At 41.7% G+C, this 16,178-nt stretch overlaps 1 protein-coding gene and 1 non-coding gene across 5 annotated transcripts in view; both read left to right on the plus strand.

The window, feature by feature from the left end:
* Window positions 1-16,178, plus strand: part of SUGCT (succinyl-CoA:glutarate-CoA transferase) — an 827,778-nt gene that overhangs the window by 739,112 nt on the left and 72,488 nt on the right. The gene's annotated exons all lie outside the window — the stretch shown is intronic.
* On the plus strand, window positions 16,075-16,147 carry TRNAK-UUU (transfer RNA lysine (anticodon UUU)). Its single transcript has one exon. It is a non-coding gene; the product is annotated as a tRNA-Lys (tRNA).

Raw genomic sequence — 16,178 nt, forward strand, 5'->3', positions numbered from 1 at the left:
ACAAGGTCATTTCATACGTGCTCTCGGAAAGGTTAGAAAGTGAGCCAGGGTGGGAGGTAGACGGCATGGCAGGTACACTCGAGATTCAGTTGGAGCCTCTCTATAAGGAGTTTAAGAAAACTCCTTAGCCTGAGAGTGTGTAGAAGGAAAAGAAAGAGATAAGTAATGTTTCCTTCAGGATGTGTACCCTGTGGGGTCTCCACTGGGAACTCAGGACCCCTGGTCCCCTGCCTGGTTTTTTGTTTGTTTTTTAAACTTTTTATTTTATATTGGAGTATAGTTGTTTAACGGTGTTGTATGAGTTTCAGGTGTATGGCAAATTGCTTCCGTTATACATGTATCTATTAAAAACATGAGAGTTGCTTAGCAAGAAGTGACTGCCAGAAGCCATCAGAGAATTGCGTGCTTTGTATGTTGAAGATATTCCATGCAAGAGATATTTGGACTGGAAAATGCCCTTGAAGAATCAGAAAATCAAGGTCATTAGGCGGTTTTGACTCAAATTCTAAGTCAAAGTGACTTTAGTTTGCCCATTGGTGATAATGAACCACATTTTTGCATCATTCATTCATTCATTCATTCATCCACAGCACATATACATATAAAGAACTTAGCTAGAGAGTTACCATCAGTAAGTGATGGTAAAAGAAGCATGTGCTTTTACTTTAATCCAGAGAGGAAGAAAACACGTGTTATAATTTCTAGCTTCAGAAAAAACCCAAAGGCTCTTCAATCTGCCCTTTTCTTAGACACGAGCATTGACTGGTCAGGGTTCTTCTTTGGGACCATAAATATCTTCCGTAAATCTGCAGTTTTCTCTAGTCCAACACTGTTGCCTGGATCCTTAACAAAAATCTGGCATTTGGTGTTGCATATCCCATTTTGAGTTACGTTCTCTGCGTAAGTGAACCCTGGTCTCTCTCCTAATCTTCACTCAGTCAAGTCCCTCTTGAGGCCGTGGACCCTGACCTCCCTGAACTGTGAACGGAGACTGTTCCCTGTTGGTGATAAACTTCCTCACTTGGCCTTCAGCCAAGTTTAAACCCTGCAGGAAAATCCCCCTGGACTGGATGCGCAGATTAGCCCACCAGCCATCAGCCTAGGTCCAAGGGCCTCATCTCTCTGCTTCACCTTGGCGCCCATTACACGGCACACTTGGCAGGGAAGACCACCTCTGGGGCTCGAATACACAGCCTTGCGTAAAACTCCGTCTGCGCGCCCAAGAAATGCATAGTCTCTCTAGGTGATGTGAACAGAGAAAGGAAACGTGGAGAGTGCCTGTTGCTTGTTAATTCTGTGCCATCAATACTTTGGTGAACTCAAGGCGAACCTTCTGCACTCACAGTTTCTAAGATGCTGTCATGGTGTTATATGTGCACGTAGTTCTACTGCTATATAATATTCTATCGTAACGTCATCACTTATCCACTCTCCAGTCACATGGACAGTATGCTGCTATGAGTAGTCCTTGTGGACCTCATGTAAGTTTCTCTGAGTTTAGTGTTTATGCCCAGAACTCTTTGTGGTCTCTGTTTCAAGGAGGAAGAGAACTGTAGCAGACCACAGCTTGCCAAGCTTAATTGGTGATGTCTCTGGATTATGAGTGAGCTTATGATTCCAAGACTTTCCCTTGGAATCATTTTATTTTTTCTTAAGTGCATCCTGACTCTTTTATTAAAGTTTTTTTTTTTCTTTTTCTTTCTTTTTTTTTTAACTTTCACACTGAGAATGGTTTTTCATCTTACGGGATGAGCCCACCTGGCATTCCCCCATGTAAAGCCTGGTTTCTGCATGACTCCTGCAATTTGAATTGCTTCAGGGAAAGGAATGAGCCTTGTTTGACTTATTCTTTAATACACTTAATAGACGCAATCACAATGCATTCATCTCCCTCAGTTATCCGCATCTGTATTATCTTCCCAGAGACAACCATTGTGACAAACTACAGCATGCTTTCAACTTTCCTGTGACATTAGCACCATTTATTCCAAGTGTTACCATTCTCTATTCTGTAAAGCCCTTCAGATAGAGCTCAACAAACGCACTCACGAGAAAGAATAGCTCTTTGGGGCTTGTGCTTTGCGTGAGACTGGCAGACCTCCAGTTCACAGTGGAGAGGACAGAGTAGCTGCACCAGAGACCAAGATAATGAAACTGGATGGCTTCTTACTGCCTCCAAAATGGCCTCTTCACAGTGCAACTTTGGTGTTTTCCTTGAAGCACAGAATTCAGGGAGCCTAATACTCAAGCCTAACAAAATGAACATTGGATGAATTATCATTTAAAAGTTTCTACTCCATTGCTCATTCTTCTAATTAAGAACTAACAGTAGCTAGTTAATGCTGAGTAAATACTATCTAATACAGTTTGATGCTGTTACTCAATATTTCAATAATAATAATGGGAATCTTGAGGCTTATACTTCTTAGCTTATAATGGAAAACAGAAAAGAGCTCTTGAGAATTGAGTAACATTGTCTTTTTCTTAGACTCTTTGTTTGCTGTTACTCAGCCAAACATCCACAGAATTCCTCTTTATGGGCTCTTTGTAGATAGTGGATCAGGTGACTTCCTGAAATTGCTGATAGAAACCAGAAGAATGTGAAAGAGCAAAACTGAAAAGTGGGGATAAAGGCAATCAGAAATTTTCTAGATTCAAGTAGTTCGTTTTGCATTACGGACTAAATGTGTCCATCCAAAATGCATGTGCTGTAGGCTTAGACCCCAGTGTGATACCATTTAGAGATGGGACCTTTGAGAAGTGATATGAGTTAGATGAGGTGATGAGTGATAAGATCTCATGAGGGTGAGATCCTCACTATGAGATTGATGTCCTTATAAGAAGACACATGAGAGATCTTGCTGGTTTTCCCTCTGCCCTGTGAGGACACAGTGAGAAGGCAACCATTTACAAGTCAAGAAGAGAGCTCTCACCGGGAGCTGGATTGACTGGCACCTTGATCTTACACTTCCCAGCCTCTAGAACTGTTAGGCTATTTCTTCTTGATTCAGTTTTGGTAGTTTGTATCTTTCTAGGAATTTGCTTATTTCATCTAAGTTATATAAATGTTGCCATACAGTCGTTGATAGTGCTCCCTTAAAATCCTTTTTTCTCTCTCCAAGATCAGTAGTAATGCCCCCTCTCTCACTCCTGATTTTAGTAATTGGAGTTTTCTCTTTTATTATCGACCTGTCTAGCTAAAAGTTTATCATATTTGTTGATCTTTTAAAAAAACCAACTTTTAGCTTTGTTGGTTTTTCTATTATTCTTCTATTTTCCATTTCATTTATTTAGGTTCTGTTATTTAATATTTTCCTCCTCCTTCTTGCTTTGATTTAGTTTGCTCCTTTCAATCCTTTTGGGTTTTTTTTGGCCGCGCCCTACGGCATGCAGGATCTTAGTTCCCCAACCAGCAATCAAACCCGTGACCCCTGCAGGGGCAGCGCAGAGTCTTAACAACTGGACTGCCAGGGAAGTCCCATTGATACTTTCTTAAGATAGAAATATATGTGTTTAGAACTATACATTTTCTTCTACATACTGTTTTAGCTGCATCTCATATATTTTGAAATGTTGTATTTTTGTTTTCATTCATCTCAAAATATTTTCTAATTTCCCCTGTGATTTCTTCTTTGCCCTATTGATTGTTTAAGAGGGTGTTGTTTTATTTTCACATATTTTTTAATTTTTCAAATTTCTTTGTTGTTGATTTCTACTTTATTTCATTGTATGGAATGTTATATTTTATATGATTTCAATCCTTTTAAATTTTTTGTGACTCCTTTTATAGCCTAACATGATGTATCCTGTAGAATTTTCTATGCACTTTTTTTTTTGCATTCTCGTTTTTTTAAACATTTTTATTAGAGTATAATTGCTTTATAATGGTGTCAGTTTCTGCTTTATAACAAAGTGAATCAGTTATACATATACATATGTCCCCATATCTCTTCCCTCTTGCATCTCCCTCCCTCCCACCTTCCCTATCCCACCCTTCTAGGTGGTCACAAAGCACCCAAGCTGATCTGTCTGTGCTATGTGGCTGCTTCCCACTAGCTATCTGTTTTACGTTTGGTAGTGTATGTATGTCCATGCCACTCTCTCACTTGTCCCAGCTTACCCTTCCCCCTCCCCGTATCCTCAAGTCCATTCTCTAGTAGGTCTGCATCTTTATTCCCATCTAGCCCCTAGGTTCTTCTGACCATTTTCTTTTTTTTTTCTTTTTTTTTTTTTTTTTTTTAGATTCCATATATATGTGTCAGCATACAGTATTTGTTTTTCTCTTTCTGACTTATTTCACTCTGTATGACAGTCTCTAGGCCCATCCACCTCAGTACAAATAACTCAGTTTCGTTCCTTTTTATGGCTGAGTAATATTCCATTGTATATATGGGCCACATCTTCTTTCTCCATTCATCTGTTGATGGACACTTAGGTTGCTTCCATGTCCTGGCTATTGTAAATAGAGCTGCAATGAACATTGTGGTACATGACTCTTTTTGAATTATGGTTTTCTCAGGGTATGTGCCCAGTAGTGGGATTGCTGGGTCATATGGTAGTTCTATTTGTAGTTTTTTAAGGAACCTCCATATTGTTCTCCATAGTGGCTGTACCAATTTACATTCCCACCAACAGTGCAAGAGGGTTCCCTTTTCTCCACACCCTCTCCAGCATTTATTGTTTCTAGATTTTTTGATGATGGCCATTCTGACTGGTGTGAGGTGATAGCTCATTGCAGTTTTGATTTGCATTTCTCTAATGATTAATGATGTTGAGCATCCTTTCATGTGTTTGTTGGCAATCTGTATATCTTCTTTGGAGAAATGTCTATTTAGGTCTTCTGCCCATTTTTGGATGGGGATGTTTGTTTTTTTGTTATTGAGCTGCATGAACTGCTTGTAAATTTTGGAGATTATCCTTTGTCAGTTGCTTCGTTTGCAAATATTTTCTCCCATTCTGAGGATTGTCTTTTTGACTTGTTTATGGTTTCCTTTGCTGTGCAAAAGCTTTTAAGTTTCATTAGGTCCCATTTGTTTATTTTTGTTTTTATTTCCATTTCTCTAGGAGGTGGGTCTAAAAGGATCTTGCTGTGTTTTATGTCCTAGAGTGTTCTGCCTATGTTTTCCTCTAAGAGTTTGATGGTGTCTGGCCTTACATTTAGGTCTTTAATGCATTTTGAGTTTATTTTTGTGTGTGGTGTTAGGGAGTGTTCTAATTTCATTCTTTTACATGTAGCTGTCCAGTGTTCCCAGCACCACTTATTGAAGAGGCTGTCTTTTCTTCACTGTATATTCTTGCCTCCTTTATCAAAGATAAGGTGACCATATGTGCATGGGTTTATCTCTGGGCTTTCTATGCTGTTCCATTGATCTATATTTCAGTTTTTGTGCCAGTTCATGTCAGTCTTTTGTTCCCATATAAATTTATCCTCGCAGCCGTCATTGTACATGATGACATCAGTATTTGCAAGGAGGGTCCCACTAGTGCCATCAGAAGGATACTTCATTTTGCTTGCAGGCGCAGACAATACTGTTTGAAACCAGAGAAAGTCTTGCACAATACACAAGCTTTCCAGATACTGTAAATACTTTCAAATGCCCCATGAATCTAAAAGATGTTGGAAATTCAGAGGACTGAGCTTTAGTGGCACTAAAAATACTTATTTTAAAGAGAAACATTACAAATATATGGTACATCAACTTGGAGAAGTTTGGAGTGTCTTTTTCCATTTGTTCTTCTTCCAATCTTTCCCATGCCTCTACATATTTTCTCTTTTTGTATTTTATTTTAATTTTTTTTGGCCATGCCGTGTGGCATGTGGGATCTTTCTTAGTTCCCCGACCAGGGATGGAACCTGTGCCCCCTGCAGTGGAAGCACAGAGTCCTAACCACTAGACCACCAGGGAATTCCTTTCTCTTTTTTTAAATGAAATTTTCAGTATTATATTTCATTATGTATATACTACCATCCTAGCATACTGCTTCTCCTCCAGAATTTCAATACATCAGTTCGCACACATATATATGTGTTTCAGTGAGTGTTCAGCAGCAGTCACACACATATCAATGGTGATATGACATCTGAGCTGGCGCATCTGAAAAGTATTAACTTACCCTAAAGATTTTTGAAGGTGAATGTTTATTCTTGGAAGATTTGGATGCTCTCTTAGAAGGGAAAAATACTATGTACACACAGATGATATTAGGAAATACTGCTATCCGGGTTTACTGTAAATGGATGTGAGTTCTCCCCACGTCCCCCGTATCAGGTCACTTTCAATTACATAGTGAAAAAGTATTTAGAAATACTTGAAAAACCTTGCATGGCGGAAGTTCCCTGGTGGTCTAGTGGTTAGGATTCCAGGCTTTCACTGCCGTGGCCCGTGTTCAATCCTTGGGGTGAACTGAGATCCCGCAAGCCACGAAGCGAGGCCAAAAAAAAAAAAAAAAAAAATCTTGAATGGCTTCAAACTGAAATAGTTTACCAAGTCCAAGTTAACTCTTTTTCAAAGGTTGAACTTCTTGTCTACATACTGGTGCTCTCCAAGTGAAAGCTCTGAAGGCAGATGCGTTCATACACAACACCCCTCCCTGCCCTCCAAAGAAGATGAAGAAGTGTGACCAGGAGGTCCCTCACTGAGGACTCCATGGTGCCTCCAGGACCCTGTCGTCTGTCACTTGCTTTTCTCCTTTGTTATCAGTCATTCCACTCCCTGGCCTCGGCTTCTGCTAGGACGGCCTTCTTCTCCCTCCTTTTATTGCTGAAGAGGCAGGGGAGGACTCAGAAGACTCCAGCTCTTCTATACTTGCTTCAAACACAATCAAACCTAAGATAGAACCGTGCTGGGTGCTTGCCGTCCTCTTTCCTCAAGTGGCCAGTTGGTGTCTCCAGATCTTTCAAGTTGAGTGACACCCAGTTCAATAGACTCCTCCCCAAGAATTCCCAGCCCCTACCATGTGGATTCCTTCAAAGACATACACACACACACACACACACACACACACACACACACACACACACACACACACACACATATACAGATACACAAAGACACACAACTATAACAACAACAGCAGCACTCAAGAAAATAGTGAGTTTTGCTTGGGTGGCAGCACACTTGCATGACTGCTGAGGAGTTCTAAGTTGAAAAGTCCACCATCAATGTAATGAAAATAGCATGCTTTTCGATGGGAAATAGGTGGGTGACTTGGCCCTTCCTGGGCAGATCACACAATAGCTCCAGGTTGACTTTCGATAAGAAACATGGCAGAGTTCAATGTTCTTGTTAGATAGAAATGTCACAGATCAGCTCCTGGAAGCTTTTCTACCCTAATCGGCCTCAGCCTGTTTATTTTCAAATCTACATGTCGCCCTTTTAGGCAGGTTTCCAGGAGGATCATCTGGAGATGAGTGTATTTCCAGCTTTCTCCCGTTCTAATAATGGCCAAGAAGAAACTGACCAAACCAAAGGGATTATACTTTAAGCATCTATGGCACCTTTGCTGGAAATTTCCACAAGTTTTTATTCTAAGTTATACGATTTTAAATTGTACCCAGTTCTTAATTATTTGAATTATTCCCACACGTACGTATTACACTTGTTTCATTTTCAAGTATTTCGGTTTGTGTACCCAGAAGTGAGAGATGTTTTTAGCAGATATAAATATAGTGTTGGCTGGCCAAGTGTAGGCTGTCACCAAGCTCCTCTGCCCACCGAGCAAGACCGTGTCACCTCCCAAATCAGCTTCCTAATGAGACGGAGATGTTCTTCATTGATTTTTACTTTTTCCAATGCAACTAATGCATGTTTTACTTCAATATTAGGCTCCAATTAGATAGCTTTTAAATATCAATTTTTTTCTCCACTTTTGAGAATGTGTCTCTGGAATTGTCTCTGGAAGACTGAGCAGTAGGATACACTTTCATGCCTTACCTGGAGCCAATTTGTAGGGGAAAATGTTTGTGTGTTGTTCTCCTTGAGAGCTGTGTTAAATTAAACAGAACACTCCTTTCCAAATGCATTTGCATACAAAATTTAATAATGTTAAATGGCACTCTATAGGATAAATATGGGGAAATATTATTTGCATATATCAATAGTCTAGTATAGCTCATTCTGGTTATATGTGATCCTTAGTGTGTGTCCGTTCTCTTCATTCTTTCTGGCAGGGCATGTGCATCTAGATGATCTAGAAACCATTCCAAAGCATCAGGATAGAAGTTAAAAATAAGTGAAGCCAAACCCAGCAACGTTTTATGCTGTTCAGTATTTTGATCCTTTGAAGAGATGTCAAATGCCAGGTTTAGATCACATTTACATGAAGCTGATCTATCCTGATTAGGACCAGGAGAGATTTCCTGGACTTGTCCAGAGCAACTGTTTTTCCTTCACCTTGAAGCAATGTCTCTCAGCCCACTAAATGACAAATCAAACAAGTGGTTTTAGGAATTCTCGGAAAGGTTTTCATATTCTGTGTAGTATTTCTTGTCATCGTGAAGATATTGAAATGTCTTACTAACTTCCCTATTAATTTCCTTTCAGTGAACCATCCATAGATTGAAAAAGATTTGTCTCACTATGTTTGAGTAAACATGGATCTTGCTTATCTAGTTCTTGGTTGGGAAGGTCTTTTGGGGTGCAAAAATCCCCATTTAGGTCAAAAGGACAGTATATGAAGGAAAACAGATGGGAACTTACTAAAATTTAAACTTGATTTTAAACACTGTATTACATCCTGAAATCAGAAGTATATCCGATCTTTGTGGGGACGTCAGTGTTGGCTGTGCTGACCAGTGAGAGGGTAGGCTCTGAGACCCAGATTCTGGGGAGGGGATGAGGAAGGCCCAGCGTAGGAAAGTGCCTCAAATTTCATAGGCACTTGGCCCCCTCTGGTTGGGACCCAGTCACCCTGCATGACAAAGTGAGCTTTGTAAAACATCATCAGTGGTGTGCAGCACTGGGTGAGGATGCTTTGTCCGCTAGAGCTGTTCCGATCTCAGTCTCTACTCCACACGGATGATCCCAACTGCATAGGCCCCAAGAATATGCTCTTCCATGTTTGCAGAAGGCGCATACTCAATCCTTTATATGCTGGAAATAACTCCCTATGAGAAGTTGTGTCCGTATTTACCCCTAGAGCCTAACTCCAGGGGGGAGTGGGGCATCCATGGAAGAGCAGAACAGCTGCCGGAGAGCCGGATGTGGTTGGCGGTAAGAGCCCCGAATGTGGTTGGTTGAGTTTCTCTGGTCTAGACAGTGGATCTGCTTTCAACTATCTCATCACATTGCTGGCCTTTGACGCCCGCACTGAAAAGGCAATAGTAAACCTCCTGTGATCTAGTCTCAACAAGAGTGTCTAAAGGTTAAGCACTCCATGAGTGCCTTCACTCAAGCTGGCGGACAGAAAGCTTCACACTTGGGTTTAAAAGTTGCCTAAATTAGGTTGTGTTTTAATGCCGTACCCTCGATTTTAAGGGGGACTCTGTGTGGCATCCTTGCCTGTAGAACTCATCTCTCAGTGTTCCCCAGATGAGACCCCACCAGCATGAGTTCCTTGTGAAATTAATACAAGAAAAATACATTTGCTTCCCTGAGGAACTAGTACATTTCTTCTTACCTAATAATAAGACCATATCTCCCTTTCTTTGCTTTGGCTGCCCGGGGACTTCAAGCCAAATTTTTATGTGTGTGGCTGTATGAGCCCATGTGGCCATTGTATTTGCATTCTTTTATCATTGTTCCTTCTTTTCTTTCTCTTTTTCCTTTCTTCATGAATTTATTTCAATTACTCTGAGAAAAGAGGCAGAGATACATTACTATTGTTAAAAAGTAGAACAACGTTCGGTAATTTTCAAAGTAAAGATTGTTTCACCTCAACATGATTATTGGCCAATTTCTAATGACAACACTGTGAATCATATTAATTGAGCTGCATATGGTGTCTCCTTTAAAGTTTTATATATTTACATTAAAACACAGGAGATAAAATTTAAAAAACACTTTTGTGTTTTGGTAGATTTAAGTTTCAGGAATTTGTCAATTCTACTTCTGAAAGACATATTACACTCTTTTGAAAGAACTGATATAGAATCAGATAATCTATGCAGCTACTATAAAAGATTGAATTCTTCATTTTAAAATAAAAAATGAAAAATGAAAAAGAAAAGTTATTGATATTAGCTCAACATCACGAATTTGCAGATACTATGACTAAAAAAAAACAGTGGCTGAAAATCAAAACAATTGTAAGAATTTAGTCATGGTAACGGCCTGGTTTCAAATGTCACAGAACAGAGTTTTCCCCCTATTGTCACTCCCCTTTTTCTTTTCTTTCCTTTTCTTTCTTTTCCTTTCCTTTCCTTTCCCTTTTCCTTTCCTTTTCCACCACTCTCTTACTCAGAAACTTTTCTTTCTTTTTAGTCAGAGAATAGAGAATAGAGATCTATTTGCAGAGAACATCGAGGTCATGCAATAAGAAGTGGGTAGTATTAACAAGACAAAGGTTTATCATGTGCGTTTTAATTTTGAAGAACCTAAAAGACGAATAGGACCCTGAATTTTTGATGGAGACTTTACAGGTGGAAAAGTAAATTGGACACTACTTGGGAGGCAGGGTTCTGGCAAGAAGGAGGCAGAACACAAAGACTCTGAAGAGAGAACAGGAGAGAAAGACCTCACAGGAGGCTTCCGCACTAGTGGAAAAATTGAAAACAAACTAATAAACAAGCAACACTGTTGTGCATCATCCTCTGGACATCGATTAGTGATCCTGTGACAGGAATATTTTCTTACTGCTAATGGATTGCCCTCTTTCACCCCTTCAGAAGTTAAGGACTTTGTTAAGGAGTGGTCAAAAGTTTAACTTAACCTCAGAGCAGTATGAATGCTCTGTGTTGGAAAGAGATCCATGGTGTGGCTGAAAACGTTTCTGAAGGAACAACCGGAGAGAAAACATATGAAACTGTTCCACAGGCTGTTTCAACCAGACCAGAGATGTTTAACTTAGCTCCTTAGCTGTTACCTAGAAAAATGAACTTGTGGATCCATCAGATCTGGTAGTACTTCCCTTCTGCCATCTGTGGAAAGTTTGACGCTTACCATCCCACGACCCTGGACGTGACCGAGCATCTCCTTCTCGAAGCTCCATGTCCGTGGAGCACAACTTAGGAGTTACTCAGACAAGCTACATGTTGCCCAAATGGGGTGAAAATGGACACGCGCTGGGCAATCTGTCCTGTTACTGTCGAGTCCTGTGCTCTCCCTCCTGTAGCTGCTGCTTCAGCATATGGGTCAGAGCTCAGCCTCACTGGCAGGGAAAAGGTGCTGCCAGGCCCCCCAGAGCCGGGATGTTATCCTTGTCACAGATGGAAAAGAGCAAGTTGAGATTGGATCACAAAGTGTTATTGTAAGTCACCAAGTTCATGTGTAAGTCATGAGAGAAGCGCAGAATCTCCACTGAATGACGACGACAAGCACAGAACCCCTCAGCACGGAGCGCATCTCATAGGAAACTGATAACCAGATCCGCTCCCACCCAAGCAATTAAAATAAAATAGCCTCCTCCCCATTTCCCGATCTCATACATCCCCACCCTCAATCAAAATGAAGTCAACGATATACTTGTATAAATTCTGGCTATGCAGCTTTGAATAACTTTTCCCGAATGATGGGAATTTCTGGAAATAAAATCCAGTGATTTGTCATCTAGAAATACATGAAATAACCACAAAAAGACACTCCCCCACGTTTTCTTCCTTAGTATAGAGCCTACGACTGAAAAAATGGATACGATGTTTATTTCTAATCTGTGGAGCGTGATTTTAATAATTTCAATAGATTTCTCTATAACCCACCCATTTTTTTTTCCTCTTTCATTAAACTAAGGAAATTTCCAAGTGAAACAGACACTATTCTATGAACAATGGACCTGATAAGGGTTGGAACAAATTCCTCTTTCTGTCCCTATCTCTGAGTCTTATTTACCTACTTTTGTGAAACTAGAATGAACGACATAGGGTAAGATAATCTAAATATCTCTGACATGTTTATGAAATAAACCCTTGTACAACAAATCATTCACAACACTCACAGACTAGGTCACAAACTGAACCATCCTCTTCATGTGCCTGTAACTCTGGATCAAAGAATGACACTGAGCTTGCCATGTCAGCCGTGACAAGTGCTTCAAAGCCAGTCTCCTCCTGTTGTCCTGGCTGAGCTCAGACTGCGGTAGCACCGTTACTCACCATCTGTGAAATACGCTACTTCTGTATATGTGGTTCAGAGGGTGCTTCTAGCTCTGGGTAGCTGAGGAACTGATGCAGTGTGGAGTCCAGACTTAACTAGTTTCCAACCTTGATGAGGCCACCTCAGAGGTGAGGGGCAGCTCCTAAGGCCAAAACAGACTTCAGATAACCAAACAAAGTCCTCCAGGGCTTGTGGGAAAAGAAGTCATGCTGATCATAAGACAAAAGGCTGTGCTTGCTAAAGTTAGAGTGAGGATTCAGGACTCAATGTTGAGTAAACCAAGATGGAGGAAATCCAATGTGGGGTGAGCAAAAGCGTTTTCAGAAGCAAAACCTCAAGTAGCAAAAAGGCTGCTGGTGCTCCATCTTCAAGGGCTGGCTGCCATAGACCCACCTCAGGTCGTGGGAAGACTCCTACTTTAAGCGCTGCCAATATGGAGGCCTAAGGGAGTTTAAAGCTCACCTCGTGAGCCTCTCTGGTGGCCTGCTTGTAGCCCTGTGGGTCCTGGGCCACCCCCAGAGACCCAGTCCCTTCCAGCAGCCCCCCTGTTATGCCTTCCTTCCAGCTCCTGCTCTAACCAGCTGAGAGGCCAGCTCAGGGCAATGTGGGTGTCAGGATGGCTTGTCCTGCTCCTGACTTAAGAGGGAGCTCTGTCAATGCTACTGGCTGTTGCAGAGCCTTTCTCGGCAAAAATCCTCGTGCTAGAAATGGCTTATCAAGGCCTATCACGGGACCTGTCTTGATGTTTCAAAACCTTTTGGGAAGCACTGTTATGTGATGCTCTGCTTCAGATAAGGGGTCATCCTGAAGAAATATAGTTCAAACTTACATTTGGTCCGTGTTTTAGAGTCCAGTCCCAAATGATACGTTTTCAGTGGGATCTAGAAACCTGCTGTCAAGTTTCAGGCTCACATCCTCATTCTCTCTGAAGGCTTTTGTTTTTTGTTTTTTTTTTTTGCGGTACGCGGGCCTCTCACTGTTGTGGCTTCTCGCGTTGTGGAGCACAGGCTCCAGACGTGCAGGCCCAGCGGCTCACGGGCCCAGCTGCTCCGCGGCACGTGGGATCCTCCCGGACCGGGGCACGAGCCCGTGTCCCCTGCATCGGCAGGCAGACTCTCAACCACTGCGCCACCAGGGAAGCCCTGTTTGAAGGCTTTTGCTTGTTTTATTTCCCACACCTGCTTTGATCTTCCTGGGTTGCCATTTGTTTCTGTCTTTGAATGTTTTCCATTAATAATAAATTATTGAAAAGGCTTAAAGCATCTTAGTATGCTCAGTTCCTAAGATAATCTCATGACGCATAGTAAGCCATCACAGGGTCAGTTTTCCCCCCATGGCTTTTGTCCCAGGGATGTGGACTTTGCCAAGGTGTTCGTTCCCCCTCTAATGGCAGCAGAGGGGGCCACCCTGTGTCAGACAGAAACAAATATTTCCAGAGCAACATTCTTTGCAGATAGGAATCACCTGCTTTATTCCTTTCTGGGCAGCAAAATATTGATGGCAGCACAGTGAGTCCATCAGGTGGGGTCCTCAACTTAGAGCTTTTCAGAATTAAGATTTGATAGTATGAGTGAACTTGGGCTCTGAAGTTTCCACTGTATTTTTTTCGTTTATGTATAAATAGTCTTTTTGTGCCCAGAGTAGACTAGATGTGGATGATATAAATAAGATGTGGTCTCTGCCCTCAGAGAGCTCACAAGCCAATAGGAGAGAAAGATAGGACACAGGATGGTAAGTTTTGTGATTTTTTTTTTTTTTTTTGACTGCGTTGGGTCTTCGTTGCTGCGAGCGGGCTTTCTCTAGTTGCGGTGAGCGGGGGCTACTCTTCATTGCGGTGCACGGGCTTTTCATTGCGGTGGCTTCTGTTGTTGCGGAGCACGGGCTCTAGAGCGCAGGCTCAGTAGTTGTGGCGCACGCGCTTCATTGGTCCGCAGCACGTAGGATCTTCCCGGACCAGGGCTCGAACCCGTGTCCCCTGCATTGGCAGGTGGATTCTTAACCACTGCGCCACCAGGGAAACCCCTGGTAAATATTTTGATGAATTTGCATATGATCTCATTGGGACTCCAAGGAGGAGGGATTTCAACTTGGGGAGGCAGTTCTGACACACTTCCCCGGAGGAGCTGAATGTTGAAATAAGCATTTGCCTAACAGGGTCGGGGTGGGGCATTCCATAAAGAAGGGGCAAGGAATCAAAAGGAATGAATCGCAGGGGGGGCCGAGCGAGGGGACGACATCAAAGAAACTCGGTGAGGCCAGCAGGAGCAGATGACAGGGGACTTTTTGTCAGTAGTTGGGAGGCCCTGAAGTATTTGAAGCAAAAGAAGGACATACACTGAACTGTACAGTTATATATGGTTAAAATAGTATGTTTTATATTATGTGACTTTAACCACAATAAAAAAAAATTTTTTTTAAGTGACATGCTCTGATTTGTGGGCTTTTTTTTTTAAAGAAAAATTAATGTGGCAGCAGAGTTATAGATGGGGTAGGGAGATGTGGAATGGAGACAGAGACCAGTTCAAAGACGATTGTAATCTCCAGGAAGATGCTGGGGAGGACCTAGATGGAGCCAGAGCTGGAAGGGAGGCACCTAAGAGATTTTAAAAGGATCCACGTAGCCGTGAGTCAGGAGGACTGAGGGCCGGCTCTCAGACTTTGTGGGTGAATTATGGTAAAATTCATAGTGGTGGCAGATCGTCTTTTTAAATTTCAGCTTTACTGAGGGATAATTGACATATAAAATTATAAGATATTTAAAGTGTACGTTGTGGAGATTTGGTACACATAAACATTGGGCAAGCGTTCCCCCCATCTAGGTAATGAACACACCCATCACCTCACATATTTATCGTTTTTTGCGTGTGAGAACATGATACAGAACTGTCAACCATAGTCACCATGTTTTATGTTAGATCCTCAGACCTTATTCATCTCGTAGCTGAAAGTTTCTGCACTCGTTCCAACCTCTCCCTATTTTCCGCCAACTCCCAGCTCCTGCAACTACTTTTCTACTCTCAGTTTCTGTGAGTTTTTTTTTTTTTTTTTTTTAGAATCCACATATAGGTGATACAATGCAGAATTTGATTTTCTCTGTCTGGATTAGCATGATGCCTCAAGTGTTTGGTTTTTTTTTTTCACTCAAAAATAAATTGTTATATTATTTCCATGTCAATCAATATGCAACTTGAAGTCATTTTAAATGCCTGCATCATACTTTGGGTACATATGTACCATAATTAACCTCATCAGTTTTTCCTTGGTGCCATTTAGTTTCATTGTTTTTTACTAAACAATACTGTCTTAAGTGTCAAGTTTGGAATTTGATTTTACCCTACTTACCAGCTCAGAAGTAAGCTTGTTGCTGTCTTGTGGATGCTGGCAGATGACACAAGACTCCTAGATCAGAGACAAGGGACTTTATTACCTACAGCACAACAGACAGCAGGAGTATCAGCATGGCATTGGTTCCATTGGTTCCATTGGCCCCGAGACCCCATAGCAGTGATTTCATGGACCCAAATGGATGCTGTGCTTGCGGTGGGTTGGCATTACAGCTGAGGAATATCGAGCTTAGGGAATCTACTTCTGCTGGGTAAGCAGTAAGCAAGCCCACTCTTTGCCCCGGGAGGAGACATTACCTCATCCTTCAAGGTCACTTGTTTTAAGCGCAAGTCTGAGAAATGGCCTGGGTAAAGAGTGGTAAGGATTTTGCATTCTTGGCATACCCAGTAAGGTGTGCAGGAGCATGAGAGAACTGTGAAGGACTGTCTCTGAACAATAAGCATCCTTTCCTATACATTTAAACATATCTTTAGGAGGGAATTCCCTGGCAGTCCAGTGGTTAGGACTTGGCAATTTTACTGCCGAGGGCCCGGGTTCAATTCCTGGTCAGGGAATTAAGCTGCTTAGCACGACCACCCCCCAAAA

Source organism: Kogia breviceps, chromosome 9 (genome assembly GCF_026419965.1).
Source record: "Kogia breviceps isolate mKogBre1 chromosome 9, mKogBre1 haplotype 1, whole genome shotgun sequence".
NCBI lineage: Eukaryota > Metazoa > Chordata > Mammalia > Artiodactyla > Physeteridae > Kogia > Kogia breviceps.